This window comes from Rattus rattus, chromosome 8 (genome assembly GCF_011064425.1).
Source record: "Rattus rattus isolate New Zealand chromosome 8, Rrattus_CSIRO_v1, whole genome shotgun sequence".
NCBI lineage: Eukaryota > Metazoa > Chordata > Mammalia > Rodentia > Muridae > Rattus > Rattus rattus.
In genome coordinates this window covers 81,117,965-81,136,383 of record NC_046161.1, presented here as the reverse complement: position 1 = coordinate 81,136,383, position 18,419 = coordinate 81,117,965, and the positions used below count along the sequence as shown (strand labels likewise).

The window sequence follows — 18,419 nt, the reverse complement described above, 5'->3', positions numbered from 1 at the left end:
CCCAAGAGACTTTGGTTATAAATATATAACATCCACACCAACGAACGTCTAATCAGTCACTCCTGAATCTTCAGCATGAGTGTGGGAAGTACACCATGGGAACTGTAGTTCTCATCTTCTGTAATCTTGTAGGTCTCATCTCCTCTCACTCCATAGCAGTGCTTAAAGTAGAGAGCACCATGATACACATTCTGTGCTGGCCTCCCTCCTAGCACCCACCCTCCAGCTAGTTTCTATACCCTTTTATTTTAATGTCTGAATAAAAATATTTTTTTCTTTTCCCAAACACTGAAAACAGTGTCCCTTATAGAATGTAACCTGTTCTTGTCCAGAAAATATTCATATATATTATACATATACATGCATATACACTTATGTGTTATACATAAACCATATATAGCTGTATAAAATACACATATATACATATTAACATATGTGTTATATACATGTATATGTATAGTATATATGTGTAATATTGTATACAGAGACAGATAGATATATAGACATAATAGAATGGACTCACCCAGAGGCCTGAGCATGTGTGGAACTGTTATTGCATGATGGGAGGGGAAGAATTTGTCTGTCCTCGTCGGAAGAGGGGAAGTTGGGAGGCTGAAGGACCAGGTCTCCAGAACACTACTGCAGGGAGCGGGGGGATCACAAAAGACTGCAATTAAGAGGGTCATTTTTTTCTTTTATGGATTTTGTGGGTTTTATGTGTACTCATCTTTGGCAAGCTCAGGAAGTGATGCGCTTGTTTCCAGCCTGACACAAAGGAGCTGGGAGGGGAAGACTGAGTAAGTTACATCTGGTAGAATTGCTCCCAATCTTAGACACCTCTGGAGCCTCATTTCCCACATGTTCAAATGTTTGACACAGGTCTACATAAATCAGGGAGGAGCAGGAGGCCCCAGCTGTTGTCCAGCTTATGTTTTATTGGATTTATATCATTTATCAGGACATCTTTAATCCTCTCTGCCCCAAGTGAGAACATAAAAAATAAATAATTGTTAAGGAATGTCGAAAAGGACACCCCTCAAACATTGTGATAAAAATATTCAACAGGAAAAAAATTACCTGAAGACAACACACACACACACCACATACACACACACACACACACAAATCAACTCTTTTGTAGAGAATTACGTGTAACTTTCTATTATTTTTGAAAACATCGTATAATGTGGTCACATTAGTTTTACTTTCAATTTTATTTATTTATAATAATGTGATTTGAACACAGGACTTTGCACGTGCAAAGCTTTATTCTACCAGCCTAGTTAAAAAATTTTAAAAAGGTGATTTTTAAAGGTTATTTATTAACGAGAAGAGCTGTTCATGTAACACTCAAAAAGCTAGAGTAAAAGTAATACTTTTATGGGTCTGCAATAATATAAAATAGAAATGTCACCAGATATGGTACACATCTTTGATTCCAGCCCTTTAGAGGCAGAGTCAAGAGTATCTCTGTGAGTTCCAGGCCAGCCTGGTCCACATCGTAAGTTTTAGGCCCACCAGGTGAGCCAAAATGACCATAGTGTGATTCAAGTAGGAAGCATACTCCAAGAGAGTGGTGTCAGACGGCCAGGTAACACCCCTGGTTGGGAGGAAGAGAAATAAGGGCCACACAGGTCATTCCCTATGGGGCTGGAACACGTGGACAGTAATGTTAAGCAGGTCAGTCAGGCCCTGGCTGCAGCCACAGAGGGAGAGGAGCCAGCTGCCCTCTGGCAGGGGCTGCCCTCTAGTGGTAAACCTGACAAGGCTCCTGTCGCTGAGGCCACAGGTCCTTTCTTGAAGATAGCTAAGTCACGTGTGTCCATATCGCAGATAAATATGCAAATGAGACTTACAGAATAACAGGATACAGTGTCATCCAAAACCTGTTTAAAAACACTTCTAATCTTGCTACATCTTTTTATTTCTATAAAATGGGGTTTCTAACTTCACAGCGCTGTTGTGAAGATTAAATGGGACAGTAGAAAGCACTAGCAATTGTCACAAAGTACTCAGTAACAGAGCTTGTGTGTCACGAAGCACTCAGTGGTATTGCTGGTCTTTGTTTTCACCTCATTTCCTACCATGCTCCTCTCTGAAGAGCTGGACTGTTTCTTCACGTCCTGTGTCCAACCTTCTCCTACCCCAGCACCAGCCCTTGTACTCCTGCGTGCTGGCATTGGAAGTCACCTAAGGACGGGATGCAGGGATCTAAGTGTCACGAACTTATCATGACAACCTAGAAGATGACAGACCGAGCCTGTAAGGAAGAGGATATGATAACGGATATGACTCCTTGATAAGTCAGCACTAAGTACCTTCCTGAGTTAAGCCTCGTACTTGAGCCTTGGACTGGAGGCCACCAATGCTGCTGATGGGCATAATGGGAGGTCCAGGGACATGGAAGACTGGGAAGGACGCATCCCACGAAGTAGATGAATTAGCTGGAGATTTATAAGATACAGTGGCTGTGTAAAATAAGAACATAGAATCTCTCTCTCCTTCAGTCAAGCAAGATGCCCAAAGGAAAGAAGGCCAAGGGGAAGAAGGTGGCTCCGGCCCCCACTGTTATCTAGAAACAGGAGGCCAAAAGGGTGGTCAATCTTTTGTTTGAGAAGAGGCCTAAGAACTTTGGCATTGGGCAGGACATCCAGCCCAAAAGAGATCTCACACGCTTCGTCAAATGGCCCAGCTACATCAGGCTGCAGCGGCAAAGAGCCATCGTTTATAAGCAGCTCATAGTATCTCCTGCCATTAAGCAGTTCTCCCAGGCCCTGGACAGGCAAAAAGCTACTCAGCTGCTTAAGCTTGCCCACAAGTACAGGCCAGAGACAAAGCAGGGGAAGAAGCAAAGGCTCCTGGCCCTTGCTGAGAAGAAAGCTGCTGGCAAAGGGGACATCCCAACTAAGAGACCACCTGTCCTCCGAGCAGGGGTCAATACAGTCACCACCTGGGTGGACAACAAGAAGGCTCTCCTGGTGGTGACTGCCTATGATGCAGACCCCACTGAGCTGGTGGTTTTCCTGCCTGCCCTGTGTTGAAAGATGGGGGTGCCCTACTGCATCAACAAGGGAAAGGCCAGGCTGGGGCGCCTGGTCCACAGGAAGACGTGTGCTGCTGTTGCCATCACACAGGTTAACTCGGAAGACGAGGGTGCTCTGGCTAAGCTGGTGGAAGCTGTTAGGACCAATTATAATGACAGATACGACGAGATCCACCGCCACTGGGGAGGCAACGTCCTGGGTCCTAAGTCTGTGGCTTGCATTGCCAAGCTAGAAAAGGCAAAGGCTAAAGAACTCGCAGCTAAGCTGGGTTAAATGTACACTTTTTTCTGTACATAAGTATAATTACAAAATTAAAAAAAAAAGAACATAGTATCTGATGATAACTAATGATGTCGTCAGTCTGATGGTGTCTTTTGTCAGATCGAGTCAGTTTCAACTTCCGGCTAGCTCCCTTCTGGTGAAACAGAGGAAATGAACCTCTCCTTGGCTTCCAAGCTACTGGGAGAAGGACTGAGGGGAGAGGAGAGGATTCTAATGAGATTTCTTCTTTACTGCTGTCTACCAAGGTGATTGAAGGAAATAAACAGCAGCCGAATAGCACCTTAATTTGGTGAACAATGGCTCCTACCACTTCTGCAGGAAGACACTTGCTCTGAATATCTCCAGTATTGCCTACTACTGAACATGTAAATGACCTTCCCTCTTTTGTTATTTAGTAAGTAGTATCCCCACGGAGCCATGGAAAGGCAAATCGATCTCTATTTCCAACAAGAGCTGTGTGAACACGACCCACCCACTGTCTGGCTCTGGATCACAGGGGCACACGGGTAGTGACTGGTGTGAACATCGCTCGCTGGGACGCTCCCAGTGAGAACTGGGAAGAGGCAAACCTACAGTGCATCTAAATCCTCGTCCTTTACCTTAGCTCCCAGGGAGCATGCTCGGGAGGTGAGGCCAGGCTACCTGTTGTCTGTCTCACGTGTTAAAAGGAGCAGTTGCAGAGATGAGCGTTTGCCGGATTCTCATTGGAGGAGCATTTGGAGAGCTACAGGGCTTCGCACTGGAACTCTATGGAAGCCGATGCCTGACATGGCTTCTAAGAAAGGGCAGACGCAGATCTGGAAAGCTCGGGCTCACGCTGCTTGTACCACAAACTCAGCAAGGGACACGGGGTTGTATCATCAAGGTGTTAAAGCGAGAGCAGCCAATTACAGAAGGCGTCTAAAATACAAGACAGCGACAAAAGTACAGCCTTCCCTCTCATCTCCCCAACCATCAGGCTCTTCAGAGGTTAAAGGCAGTTTGTCCTGGAGCCCAGCTTCAGCCTCTGCTCAGGTGGTCAGCCATGTTTTCTATGACCTGATGCCTCTCTGGATTAGGTACTTCTTGGAATGCTGGGTCTAGTTACAGTAAGCTGGTATCAGTGCAAAGCATGTGGTAGAAGCAGGAGGGGGGTTGTTTGTTTTCTTCTAATTTTTGTCACACCTTTGTTTATTTGGAAAATTGTTTTAACTCAAGGTTCTTTACATACCTCTGCCTACGTCAGAGTCTTTGTAAACAACATTGTAAGATACATTTTAGAACACTTAAACTTCTATTGTGGTTTCAAGTGTGTGTGTGTGTGTGTGTGTGTGTGTGTGTGTGTGTGTCTAAATTTTACATATTATGCAAAAGTTGTAGAGCTAAAGGCATGTGATTTCAACACATGCAAAGTAACCCAAAGAGGTCTCTTCGACCCAATATGCTTGACATATAAAACCCAGGACTCTTGACATATAAAACGGCCAAGGAAATTCTCTTGACATTTTTTCTGCTGTCTGTAATCAGCGTCATTCATCATTCAGATGAGAAGCCTGGTGTGTGGGCAGCCCCGCTGGGTGAAACCCTGCTCTGTCTAGTCACTGCGATTGAAGACCGTGTCTTGTTATTGTGCACACGAGGTGTACTTGTGTTCGGAAACGAGTCTCTTTATGGTAACTGGCACCATAGCTTTGCAAGAGGGCTACGGTTGTACTTGTTTCTCAGTGCAGTAGATTCATTGTTAGGCTGAGTCAAAGACTCACTTTTTTTTGCATCAAAAGTAGAAGCTAAGTAAAGGCCTTCAGTGCAGTTTCGCTGCGGAGCGCTGCTAATAGCTACTGGCTTCTTCATGTGTTCAGTGCGTGTGTGTCCTTTCTGTATTACACAGCACGCTCCTCGGAAGAATACTCTGCCAGGATGATGTCATACAAAGTAGAGTTGTCAGTGCTGCCAACCTTTCTACGACTCGTGTTCATGGGATCCCAACCGTGCCATGATTGTTCCCTCTAATGACGTGTCCTAACACCCCAAGCATGCTTGCTAATAAGTAAAGATGTTGGACACCGGATGAGCGTCTAACAGAGCTTGCCAGAAGCCGACCACCCAGGCTCCCGTTGGTAAATTCGTTGGCTCTTTGCTCTCCACAGAGACTCCTCTCAGCGGCGTGCCCCTCTGTATACACATTGCCAGTGCTTCTGTGTAGCTACTACACCAGGAAGAGCGACAGGGCCAGTTGCTTGGATGCTCAGACTGCTCAGTACACCATTTATTGGCAAAAGTAGAAATCCTTTCCCAGTCTTGCTAAGGATTGCCCATTCCTAGTGACTTTGAGGCAGTGGCGCATTAAATATGATGAAAAACACATAGGAAACTTATTGATTTTTTTTCCCCACAGTGGCTGGGCCCTATCTGTAGGGCATAATAATCCTGGACATTTCCTAGGCCTCCGATGCTTACAGAAGATGATTGTTCCATATTCCCTGCTCTGAAGAACATTGTTCTCATTAGCATCCCCCAAGAAATTAAGCACATCTGTACTCCAGGTTCTGTAGCTTCAAGGGGGAAAGGGTTTTCAAGTAACCAAATTAGGAATGATTTGACATGTCTGCCGAGATAATTTGACTACCTCAAATGTGTAATGATCACCTGTATCTCGTGCACAGATGTTAGCCAAAGATTATAGACCGGTAACAGACAGCCCAGTCGCACAGCCTTCACAGTGCTGAGAGAGTATGTGTGAGGCTGCAAAAAGGATTAGTTGGTCATTTTAGACAGGATAAAAATTACCCAGGAGTACATGCTTTACAGTGTAATTCAGAGATGCTTATTCCCAGTATTAACTTTTTTTTCCTTTCTCAGTTTTGTTTTTGTAAATACTGTCCTTGGGAGAATGCCAAATAGTTGTTTGTAAGGTAGCTGTTTTGTTTATACAGATGTGGAAGACATTGTTTTCTAGGTCGGCTGTCTGTGTCAAGATGCAGGCAGATGAGACTCCGTAGGGAGGGATGAGGCCGACAGGTGAGCATCCAGTTCCAGGGCTACTCATGGCACAGTCAATTCCTTACAGAGAGGCTACAGCCTTAGACTCCCACCTACCGTGGGTCCGAAAGGCCTCTAAAGGTCAGCCAGCCACGCTGTGCTAATTTATCTATGGATTTAATGGACGTTAATAAGGACATTGCTATGTGCAGGTACCATTCTAGTCACTTTCCTACGATTCCCTGGCGTAGTTCTCTAATAACCTGTTTGTACAGACAGCTTCAGAACCTTCCTTAAGTTCACCCACGTAGGAGGCCGTAGCCATGAGCCTCTTCTCTTTCTCCTACCTCATGCTGCTCCCAGGACAAGTCCTCAAGGCGTGATGGACCATACCATGGACTGTATTGCAGAGTCTGGGAAGATTAGACGCAGAAGGTCAAGATGGGCAGAAGAAAGAGTACATGGGAGGGGACCAAGATTAGGCTGCAGGCAACCAGGTGTCACATCAGGAACGATGTACCGAACCAGACGTGGCTCCTGACACGGTACATGCTAGAAGTGTCTTTATTTTTTACTTATCATTTAATAAGTATACAGCAAAATTTGCTCTTTTAAGTAAAGAATTCAATTCTTGCTTATTCTTCATGCATACTGTCAGTTAGTTGTTCAACATTCATACCTTTTTAAATTAATTTTATATAATTCAGTTTCGCCATGTTTTCAATAATAATAATAATAACAATAATAACAATAATAATAATAATAATTGGCCACAACATATTAAAGATTATTTGAAAATGTTCATGTACATAAGACCCAACATGGCAGACTGCATCAGCCCTTAACATTGTTTATAACTTTAAAAGTGGGAACATGGCTTCTACCACTTCATCTCGTTTGCATTTTGGTGGGGACTTTTTTGTTCTTTTAAGTTAGAAAATGCTATTTAGCCAGCTATCATGCACTTCAGCATTCATGAGAAATGAAACTGTGTGGAATTATGATGGTCAGTTGTTGAAGCCACCTTCCACTGGTAAACTGAGGAGGGGCATCGAGACAGCCATTCATCAACTCAGCAGACTTTCCCTGAAGGAGTAAAACTTAATTCTCTGGGACCATTGAAAAAGGAGAAAGCACATATACATACATGCATGCATACATACATACATACATATACACATACACATATACATACACACATAAATACATATGCACACATAAACATACACATATACACACACACATACACATACATACACACATACATACACAATATATACACACATACATACATATGCACACATACACACATATATACACATATACACACATACATACACACATATACATATGCATATACACATATACACACATACATACACACTCATATATACACACACATACATCCACACACAAAACATATGTATACACATACATGCACACACATTTGGTGGATGAAGCAAGGCTCCAACAAGCCCTAACAACTTTATTTTTTCTCCTGTAGCTAACATATCCCACCAAAATCTTTTAAGCAATTTAAAAACTACAATGTGGTTACATTCCATTTTTCTTTAAGTGAATAATCACAAACATATATATACATATATATATATATACATATATATATTTGCATGTTCTCAATACCCTTACATGATTAAACATTTTACATATCACAACTGAAAAACAAATTATTCCCAAGAACCTATGAACTTCATGTTTACGTAACTTGCTGTTGATTTAAAAGTGTAAGAAAGCAAGGTATTCTTTCTCAGCCACTTCTCTTACTAGCAGGCTGCTATTTGCAGTTGCAAAGAAGGATCACTTATCTTATTATTTATCTTAAATGTAATATTATAAACAATCCAGTCTTAAGGAAGTCACAAGTCTAAACTTTCACGCAAAAAACAGTTATTTTTGCTTTAAAGTCTCAGAGTGCACATTTACTCTTTAACAACTTTTTATTAAATCATATCAGGAAGCCGAGGGCAAAAATAGGCACAATAAATTGTCACTTGACCCCCAGCCCAGCTTAAGCAGGAAAGGCACACAGCTTATACTAGTCGGCTGCCATTGTTCTTGCTCCCTGACCTCAAAAACCCCCTCACTCAGTTATCAAAAGCGTGCCTTTCTGAATTTTAAATTGCTCCCCAAGCTTTTCTACATCAAAGCCATTAAAAAAGAATCCTAGTCTAAGTTTTTAACAATCTCCATCTCTAAGTTCTTTCTGAGCATTGTGGTTGAACCATTCCTTTGCTCCAGAAGCGATGCTTGAAAAAGACCAATCCCTATTGTTGTTAGTGCCAGTGACACTGCCCAGGGAGGGGTGAAAACCCCCTTAGAGCTTTCAGACAGCCCATAGATTAGGAGGGATGCGATGACTGTGAGGACAAGAAACAGAGCAAAACTCCATAACTGCATGCAGTCCTCAAAACACATAGTCCTTGGGGCTGTCATGATTTTGCTAACTGGCCACATCCCATGAGTTCTAAAGCTGTTTTGCTGTTCCTCTTGCATGGCCCCCAACAGTCAATACTGTCAACAAGATCTAGAGTCACCTAGGACATAAGCCTCCAAGCGTCCCTGTGAGGAATGTCCTAGATTACATGAGTTGAGGTAGGAAGACCCACTTAAGTGTGGGGAGTACCTGCTGCGCCAGCTCCAGTGGAGCCTGTCTGACAGGAGACCATCGTGGTCAGCAGGCCAGAGATATGTGCTCCTCGGAACTTGGTCTCCTGGAGACATTTGACCACTTCCTCCTCCACTTTCTGCTTAACTGACTCGAATAGACTTTCTGCCTGGTTGATTCAAATAGGTACCATCGGGAGCTACGTACTGGCTCTTTTGTTTCTTTCTCCACTAACAGGAACACGGAGACCTGATTTGGTCTTTATGGATCTTGCCTCTTTTGAAAGCACTAGCAAAAATTAAGTAGAAACAGAATGAAACTCTAAGAGTTGTGATCAATAACATAACAACAGAAGAATTAACTGTGGAAAATCCAGACCTCGTAGATAGTGAAAGAATTAAGGCGCTAGCTAGTAGAGGGGAAAGTCCCGTCAGTTATAAAAAATCCAAACACTTAGGAATTCCTATGAAGTAGTTACATGGAAGAAAACATTATTTAATTAGAGGAAGGTGGCGGGCCGCTCCTTTAGGTAGAAACAGCATGAGTAGATACAGGACTACTGCAGAGCCATTGCCCTACACAGGGACATGTGATGAAGAAGGTGACAGATGGGTTAATATTGATGGAAAGAGAGTATTATATTAGTCTTTAAATTTTATAGAACGCTTGGCCAGATCACGTCCCTGTGCTTGCCTATTATCAAAAGGAACTATCCTATCTTTAAAAAGCTACGTACTGGCTCTTTTGTTTCTTTCTCCACTAAGAGGAACACGGAGACCTGATTTGGTCTTTATGGATCTTGCCTCTTTTGAAATTTACATGAATTTTGGCTAAGAGAGAGTAAAAGACTAAAGATTCCTTACAGCTGGCTGTCCTGTTGTGATCTGAGTGGTCCATGGCAAGTACCATTCAACAGGGACTGTACAGAAGGGAGATGGAAAGCATTGGAGTTCATTGTTCTACATCCTGACTGCAAGTACAGTGTGACCAGCAGCCTAATGCTCCTGCCATACCAGTATGCTCCTGTCCTTAAACTGTAAGTCAAACAAACACTTCCTTCCTTTAAACTGGGTTTGAAAAGACTTATTTTAATTATGTGTGTAGATATGTGCACAGGACTGCAGGGGCCCACAGAAGCTAGAAGAGTATGTTGACTTCCCTGAAGCTGGAGTCACAGGCAGTTATGTCACCTGTAGTGGATGTTAGGAACCCGACTCTGGTCTTAACAGTTGAGCTATTTTTTCAGCTGTTAAACTTTTCTGAAGTTACTTTGTTACAACAAGGAAAATGAATGTAAGTAAGATACCAGGATGGGAAATCTCAGACTCTATTCCCAACTCAAGGTTTACCTAGCTACTAGCCACATGTTGGATTATTTTTTGAAGATCCCATACTTAGGAACAAGGCTGAGATGCCAATGTATATCAGTCATGGTTCTCCAGTGGAACAAAACATATAGAATGACTCTATATATTGGGGATTTGTTAGTGTAGCTTGCCGGCTATGGCATGGCTAGCCCCAAAATTCCTGTCTCCCAGTGGAACATCCAAGAATCCACTAGAGGTTCAGTTCACAAATCTAGTTGTCTTAGCTGGTCTTCAGTATATGTTAGAATCCCAAAGAAGTAGGCTCTAATGCCAGTGAAAGGATATATCAGCTGAAGGATTGATAACCTGGCCAGTGAGAATGAGGGCAACAGGCAAAAAGCCAAGATGTCCTTCTTCTCCATCTTTTTATATAGCCTGCCCTCAGAAGGCGTGGTTTAGATTTAGGGAGATCTTCCCACCTCAAATGATCCAATTAAGAAAAAAGTCATCAAGGGTGTACCTAACTTCTTAGGTTTTAGTTGATTCCAGATCTAGTCATGTTGACAGCCAAGATTACCCATCACATCGTGTGATCCACAGAAGTGAATGGATGTCTCTCTGAAGAAGAATTTTTTTTACAAGAACTCTAAATATAAGAATATAATTAGGAATACATTAACCACAGAGTTGAAAGACTTAAATACTAAAAACTATAAAATGCACTGAAGAACAAATAAAAGATGTTCTGTGATCATGGTCTGGAAGAATTAATGTTGTTAAAATGTTCATAGGATCCATTGGGATCTACAGATTCCATACAATCCCTTTCAAAATCCCGGTGTCACATTTCATAGAAAACAGAAGGCAGTGACTGGAATGGGAAGCTCTGGATTCAAAACACAGTGCGCACACACACACACATACACACACACACACACACACACACACACACACAAAATTCTAAAATTCACATGGAGACATTCACAACTCCCTACCTTGACCCTATCCACATGGCAAAAAAACCCCAACAAAACAAAACAAGCAAAAATCACAAGGAAAACAAATGGAGGTATTCTCTAACTTCAAACTCTACTACACATAAACTTTACTTACACACACACACACACACACACACACACACACACACACACACACACACACAAGTTCATGATGTCAAAACTAAAACCAGAAATCAGAAATGAACCAACACATACAGATGTGTGGTCTATTGACTTTTGACAAGGGTGCCCAAAACACTCACAACAAAAGCACAGTTCCTTCAATAAGTAGAGTTGGGAAACATACATTGGGAATGAAACTGCTACCTTACTATCATCACTGTATCAAAAACATTAACTCAAAATGGACTAAAGGGTTCCCAGACTGGGAACCATCATTACTATAAGAAAACATAAAGAGAAATTATGTGACATTGGTCCGGGCAATTATTATTATTTTTTCCCTTCTGCTGTTGTTTGTTGATAGGTTTCTCTGCTGAGGAAAGTAACCAATTGACTCCAAATCAGAGGTTAAGAGGTTGAGTGGGGGACGCTGAATGATTGAGGTGAAGAGCAATAGAGAACCACACCCACTGACAACCTTTGGCCTTTCCAAGAGTCTATGTGGACATACGCACATGCCTGCGTGTACACATACACACACACCCCGACATACCCGCAAATATGGAAATTATTGAGAGTAAGTTTCAACTGTTTTCAGAACAAAAAATGGTAAATAGGTAAGGTGTATATATATTAGCTCATTTGATTTAATTATTTCTTATTAATAAATATGACATCATCTTCTCCTTATTCATATATACTAAAATTCTCCCCTTCAAATAATTTCATATTCTGTGTATATCTGTGGTGAATTTCGCATATTCGACTCTGCATATAGAGACTGGAGGAGAACATTGGGTATTTGTTCCTTGGGTATTATCCACTTATGTTTTTAAGAGAGAGGCAGGTCTTAGAGCTTGGAACACTACCCAGGCTAGTCTAGCTGCTAGCAGGCCTCAGGTATCTGTGTTTCCATTTCCCAGTGCTGGGCTTACAAGAGCATACCATTGTGAATGGCTTCTTAAAAGTGGATTCTGGGGATTGAACTTGGGCCCTTGCAAATGCCAACTGAGATACCTCCTCCCCTCCAAATACAACTTTAAAAATAGAAAGTTTATCTTCCAATCTACCTTTTTATGACAATAATTCTTAAATGTAAGAAGAGACCAATGACTCATCGCAATGAACATTTGCAACTAAAGAGGAGTATACGCAAGGACATACTATAAGACACACTGTGACACACTACAGCTTCCACACTGAGATTTCATTTTTCTTTTTGGGGGGATGGAGGTTGCAAGAGGAAAGGGAGGATATGAAGGGAGGGGGAGATGAGTGGGATTCGGTGTGGTGCATGACGTGAAATTCACAAAGAATCAATAAATGTTAAAAAATTATTTCACATTAAAATTCTCTAAAATAAATTTAAATAAAAACTTAAAATAGATATTTTATAAATTATAGAATTATCTTATATGTTGTAATGCTACATGGAGTAAATCTTGTAATATTACCTCACAAAATTAAATGTACATGAGTATCTAATACAGGAAATATGTTAGAAATTATCACTGACATCTTTTTTTTTCTTTTTTTTCGGAGCTGGGGACCGAACCCAGGGCCTTGTACTTGCTAGGCAAGAGCTCTACCACTGAGCTAAATCCCCAACCCCCGTATCACTGACATGGTCATCTCTGTGTGAAAAATTTTGTATCCATTTCTACTTTTGTTTTTATACTTTTGTGTTTTGTGTGACTCTTATCATATATTGTTGATAGGATTTAAAAGCTTTTTTTTGTTTATAGCAGGAGCAGAACCTATTCCTGAGGGTCAGCATGTGTGCAAACTCTCCTCCCCTACCAGGGAATGTCATTTCCACACAAAGGCAAGTGGCACTGTGGTGTGATATAGTGAGGGAGGGCAGGACCAGGCAGATGGGATAAACTTGTCTGCAAGTCTTTGGGGAGGGAGAACTTACTAATCAGAACTTGCAAAGACAGATATGAATGCCCAAGCACGGCTATTTCAATTTAATCTTCTGCAGGAACCATAATAGTCCACTGGAATATCATCGAATCCTCTTGCAAATCACAGAGACAATTTGAGTAAAGCAATTACCGATGAATAGAAGGCCAGAGCTGAAGCAAGTATAAAGATTATACTGGCTCAGCCCTGTCACGTAGACGGAAAAATCGACTCCAGGCCTGTGAGGAGGTTTGTCTCATAGGTCATGTGGAAACTAAAAACTGTGAGAGTGTGTGTGTGCGTGCGTGTGTGTGTGTGTGTGTGAGAGAGAGAGAGAGAGAGAGAGAGAGAGAGAGAGAGAGAGAGAGAGAGATTCAGACAGACAGAGAGAGAGTATGTGTGGGTATGTGTTATGTATTCATACCTGTCCCCTTGTGTGTGTGTGTGTGTGTGTGTGTGTGTGTGTGTGTGTGTGTGTGTGTGTGTGTGTATGCTGAGAGCCCTCTGGGAGACATAGAATGAGGTTGAACTTTTAAGAGACCTGACCTTGGCAGATGACAATGGCCATCTCTTACTCTCCACCTGTCCCTATCATCTCACCAAACCCTGCTGTGAGCATCTCACCACAGGATCCAGCCTGCTCTTACCCAGGCGAGGTAAGGTCCCTGCTTCCTTCTGCAATGCCATCTCATTCTTCCATGACACGTGACATCTAAGTCTCGGGGCAGAGGTTCGTCTGTGCCTGTGCTTATTAGTGTCCATTTCAGGGGGGGAATCTCATTTCCAGATTCTTGTGTACAGTCACTGCTGATCTGTTGTTGAATCCTTTCTTTTCTGAAACAGATTCTCTGCATGCAGCTGGCTGTGTCACTGAAGATGACCTTTAAATTCCGCTCTTCCTGCTTTCACATCACAAGTGCCAGGATCATGCACGTGTACCAAGGTTGAGCTCAGGACATTGTGCGTGCCAGGAGGCACTGTGTCCACTGAGCTACATCCCAACTGTACTTCTAGTCTCTTGATGTCCTCGCTGTAAAGTTCACCATTGGAAAGAAATGAACATAGATACTCTTAGTTCTATTTGTTGCCCCATCCTGCTCCAAAATTAAATAATTGCTTAAGTCTACAAAATGTAGCCACAGCTCTTGGAAACAGCTGGGGTCTGAATTAGGTTTATCCAAAATGTAGTTAGTGGAGGACTGCATGTATGACAGGGAGGATGAAAGGTATGGAGAGAGGAGGGAGGGAGGGAAGGAGGGAGGAGGGAGGGAGGGAGGGAGGAGGGAGGAGAGAGAGAGAGAGAGAGAGAGGGAGGACAGAGACAGACAGAGAGACATTCTTCATTCACACACCAAACTGTTCACCCAACTCCTCTGGGCTCTGTGGCTTCCCTGCAGCTCTGACCATCAAACCATTCTGACAAAGATCGTCCCAAATATTAAACCCACTAGAAATATTTTTCAATGCTCATAACCTAAAATGAACTCCGTCTACCCCACCCCCAAGTCTATTTTCACTACCTTTAAAACTCCTGACAGACGGCTCTCACCGGTACTCTCTGCCTTCCAGATGAGAACACAGTTAGGACATCCTCAGTGCAGGCCAAAGACTTCCTAATGTCACAGCCGGGGAACTGAAAAGCAGGCGTTCTCAGAGCCATTAAACAGCTTGGAGAATAAATCTTATTTAAAAAGCATTTGTCCCTGACAGAGCCCTTAGTAAGTGGGGCAGACCTTAGAGGGCCAACTTTCCCTCTCACTCCTATACTGCAAAATAAAGGGGTGGTTTCCCTCAGTAACTCAGGGGGCACTGCTGTGGGTAAGGGGTAGGGGAAGAAAGCAGTGTGGACTCTCACATCCAAAGATCTGCTGTGAGTTCTGACTGCCAACACCATGTGAGCCCCAAAACTTCCCTGCGGCCTCTCGAAGCATCTGTTCACCTGCTCAGAGTGTGAATTGCTAACATACTGCTAACACAGTAGGCGTTAGTGGGTGATAGGTCATGATTGTTTTGCAGCTGAGGCTTCGTTTAGCTCTCAGGGGCTTTTGAGACTATGTCACCTGTCTGCCACTGCAGCCAAAATGCCTCAGAGTCACGCAGGATGAAGGAGTTGGTCTCACCACATACATAGGGTTTTTCTTTTCCTAGAGTAGGAGCTACTTTTGAAATAGAACGTTCTTTCAGTAGAACGTGTAGGTTTCCTTCTTTGAAGTTCCCCAGCATCTAGCTAATCAGCTACCATGGCTTTCATGCCTTAGAGTTATGGTTCTCAACCACTAAGATTCATAACTAACACAAGTACAGTTATAAAGTAGCAATGAAAATCATTTTGTGTTTGGAGGTCACCACAACATAAGGAACTGCACTAAAGAGTTGCAGTGTTAAGAAGGTTGAGAACCACTGCCCTAGAGACGGTCCTTTTCTGACTCATTCAGCCCGGGTCCATCTGCAACCTCCTGCTCTATCCCAGTTGGGTTCCCGTCAAAAAATGATGAAGAGAAGAGGTCAGCCAAGGGAACGGTTTGAATGTGGAGAGAAATCAAAATCAGTGCTTTGTGAGCGCAGGTGGGCAGGAGGCCAGGCAGGGGAGAGAGCAGGTGCTAACGCTTGCTACAGGTCTGACTGAGGGAGGCTATGGGATTTTGCCTGGAGGTAAGAGCTAAGAGCTGGCTGAGCATCTCTAAGCTGGAGAGCACCACTGACATCCAATTAAAATACTCACCACGGCGTTCCTTCCCGTCCTCTCCTGCACCAGAGTGTTCTACAAATGAGAACTCAGGCTCGTGCGTGGGCCGGCCTCACTGCCTTCACAGAACCGGAACCAGCGTCCTTCCCCTCCGGCTAAGCTTCACTTACCCATTCTGGCACATTCTGAAAGTTTTCCATTTGCCTCATCATCCAAGCTTCAGGTGCTCCTCCAGTGGTCTCGGCAGACATGCCGCGTGCAGGCTCTGCTCCACCTCCGCGGCCCTCTCGCTGTGGATCTAATTTAATATTTGTTATCGTGCATTCAAGCTGCCGCTCTACTTATGTGCCTGGTTGGCCCAGGAGCTTCTTTTAAAACAGAATTGACATTGTACATGGGGATGGCTTTCACAAGGACATCTTCATACTGGCTTATCACGTATGTTAACCACAGTCTTGATTAAAACAGAGAAGCTCCATTCCCCAGGGATAGCGACATCAGCTCAGTCTGGTCACTAAAGGGGCCAAGTTGGTGGGTGATGGTAAAGACAAAGCGGTCTCCTAAATCCTTCCGGTCTGTTTGTGCTCGCAGACGCTGGAGACAGGGAAACCCTGCTCTCACTGTGTGAGGTGTGGCAACAGCACGTAGCAGCTTGTTAGTTAGGAAACAGGGAGCACGGTAGATGAAAAATGACCTTCCAAAAGTGAGGTATACAGAATCGACTCAGTCCCTTCCTTCTCCCTCACCTGCTATGCCGTGACGTAGCATCTATAAGCTTTTCGGTAAGTCAGGGCATTTAAAGCAAACAGAAAATCCTTTTCCTCTTGTCCATGATGTTGCACAGAAATCGCTGTGCAATAAAAAAGGAATCTCCCTTAAGACATTCCCTAGAGCACAGGTTGTAAGGTTTTCCACACAGCACAAAAGACAATTAAAAACCTTTTCTTGAGGGGTAGGAGAGACAGGTCAGAGGTTAAGAGCACTGGATGCTCTTCCAGAGGACAGGGTTTGATCCCCAGCACCCACCTAACTCCAGTCCCAGCGGATCTGACACCCTCTTCTGGCCTCTGTGGATACCATAAGGACACAGCACACTGAAATACACAAAAATGCCCACACACAGAAAATAAACTAAAATGAGAAAAAAAAATAGAAAAGAACAAAACAGTAACAAAACAGTTTGAGTCTAGCCCTTCTCAGAGGAAACAGCAGCCTCTGTTTTCCTTGGCTTAATCTTCATTTGAAAATATTACACATTCTTCCTCCCCCCCACCCTTCTCCGGGAGAACAGGAGTCCATTGAGCGGCCACAGTTAATAGAGAATAAAAGCAACAGAAAGAGAGTAAAACTGAGACGTACTGACAAAGCCAGAGATTCGGTCCTCAGAAACCACTAAAATAGCTAAAACTTGAAAGAGATCAGTACAGACGAGAAAGAGGGCGGGTCAAAATGGCCTCAGCTGTGTGGAGGCCATACTAGAGCTAAAACATCAGCGGCCAGGCACAACAGTAGCAACAACACAGCTGTTCACTATTTGTCCGTCTCTGCGTGTGTGTCTGTGTGTCTGTGTGTGTGTCTGTGTCTGTGTGTATCTCTGTGTCTGTGTCTCCGTGTGTGTGTGTGTGTGTGTGTGTGCGTGTGTGTGTCTGTGTGTGTCTATGTCTGTGTATGTCTGTGAGTGTCTGTGTGTGTGATCTGTGTGTGTGTGTCTGTGTGTGTGTGTGTGTTTGTGTCTGTGTGTCTCTGTGTGTTTGTGTCTGTGTGTGTGTTTGTGTCTGTGTGTGTGTCTGTGTGTTTGTGTTTGTGTGTGTCTGTGTGTGTGTTTGTGTGTGTGTGTGTGTGTCTGTGTACACACATGTGTTTCTGTCACTCTGGGGGCTGAATCCAGGGTCTTTTGCCTTGTAGTCAAGAACTCTACTACTGAGTTACATTCTTGGCCCTTAAAAATAAGAAAATACTCTCAGTTCACTAGAAAGTTTAGAAGAAGCAAACCATTTTAAAATAAATAATACATTAGCAAAATTAACTCAAAGGTGGAAAACATTAAGCCAGATGGACTTCAAAATTTTAAAGAAAACGAACCAAGGTTTAAAGAATCTGCCCTTAACATCAGGAAAACTTTGATAAAGTAGTTATTTAGGTGATATCCACTAGCTCCTGAGGAACAAGTAGATCTCTGGTGGAGGAACTATATCATAAATAGAAATACACAGTTACCTCAAAATACATGTCGTGTGGCTGATATGACTTTGGAATCAAAATCAGATTAGGGTGATAAAAGAAAGAAAATAGTATGCAGGCAAATTTTATGTACATTAAGGCTCAAATGCTGAAAACAACCCAATGTATATTACACACACACACACACACACACACACACACACACACACACACACACTAAAACCCTCCTTGCTAGGTTGGAGATGTTGTATGGTTAGTAGAGCACTTGTGTGCCTGTCTGTGCTGTTAAACAGTTGCTTGCCAAGGCCT

The 18,419-nt window shown here is 43.0% G+C and overlaps 1 pseudogene; it reads left to right on the top strand.

Moving 5' to 3' along the window:
• Nucleotides 1-2,510: 2,510 nt before the first annotated feature.
• On the top strand, nt 2,511-3,317 carry LOC116907247 (annotated as a pseudogene).
• The last annotated feature ends 15,102 nt before the right edge of the window (nt 3,318-18,419 follow it).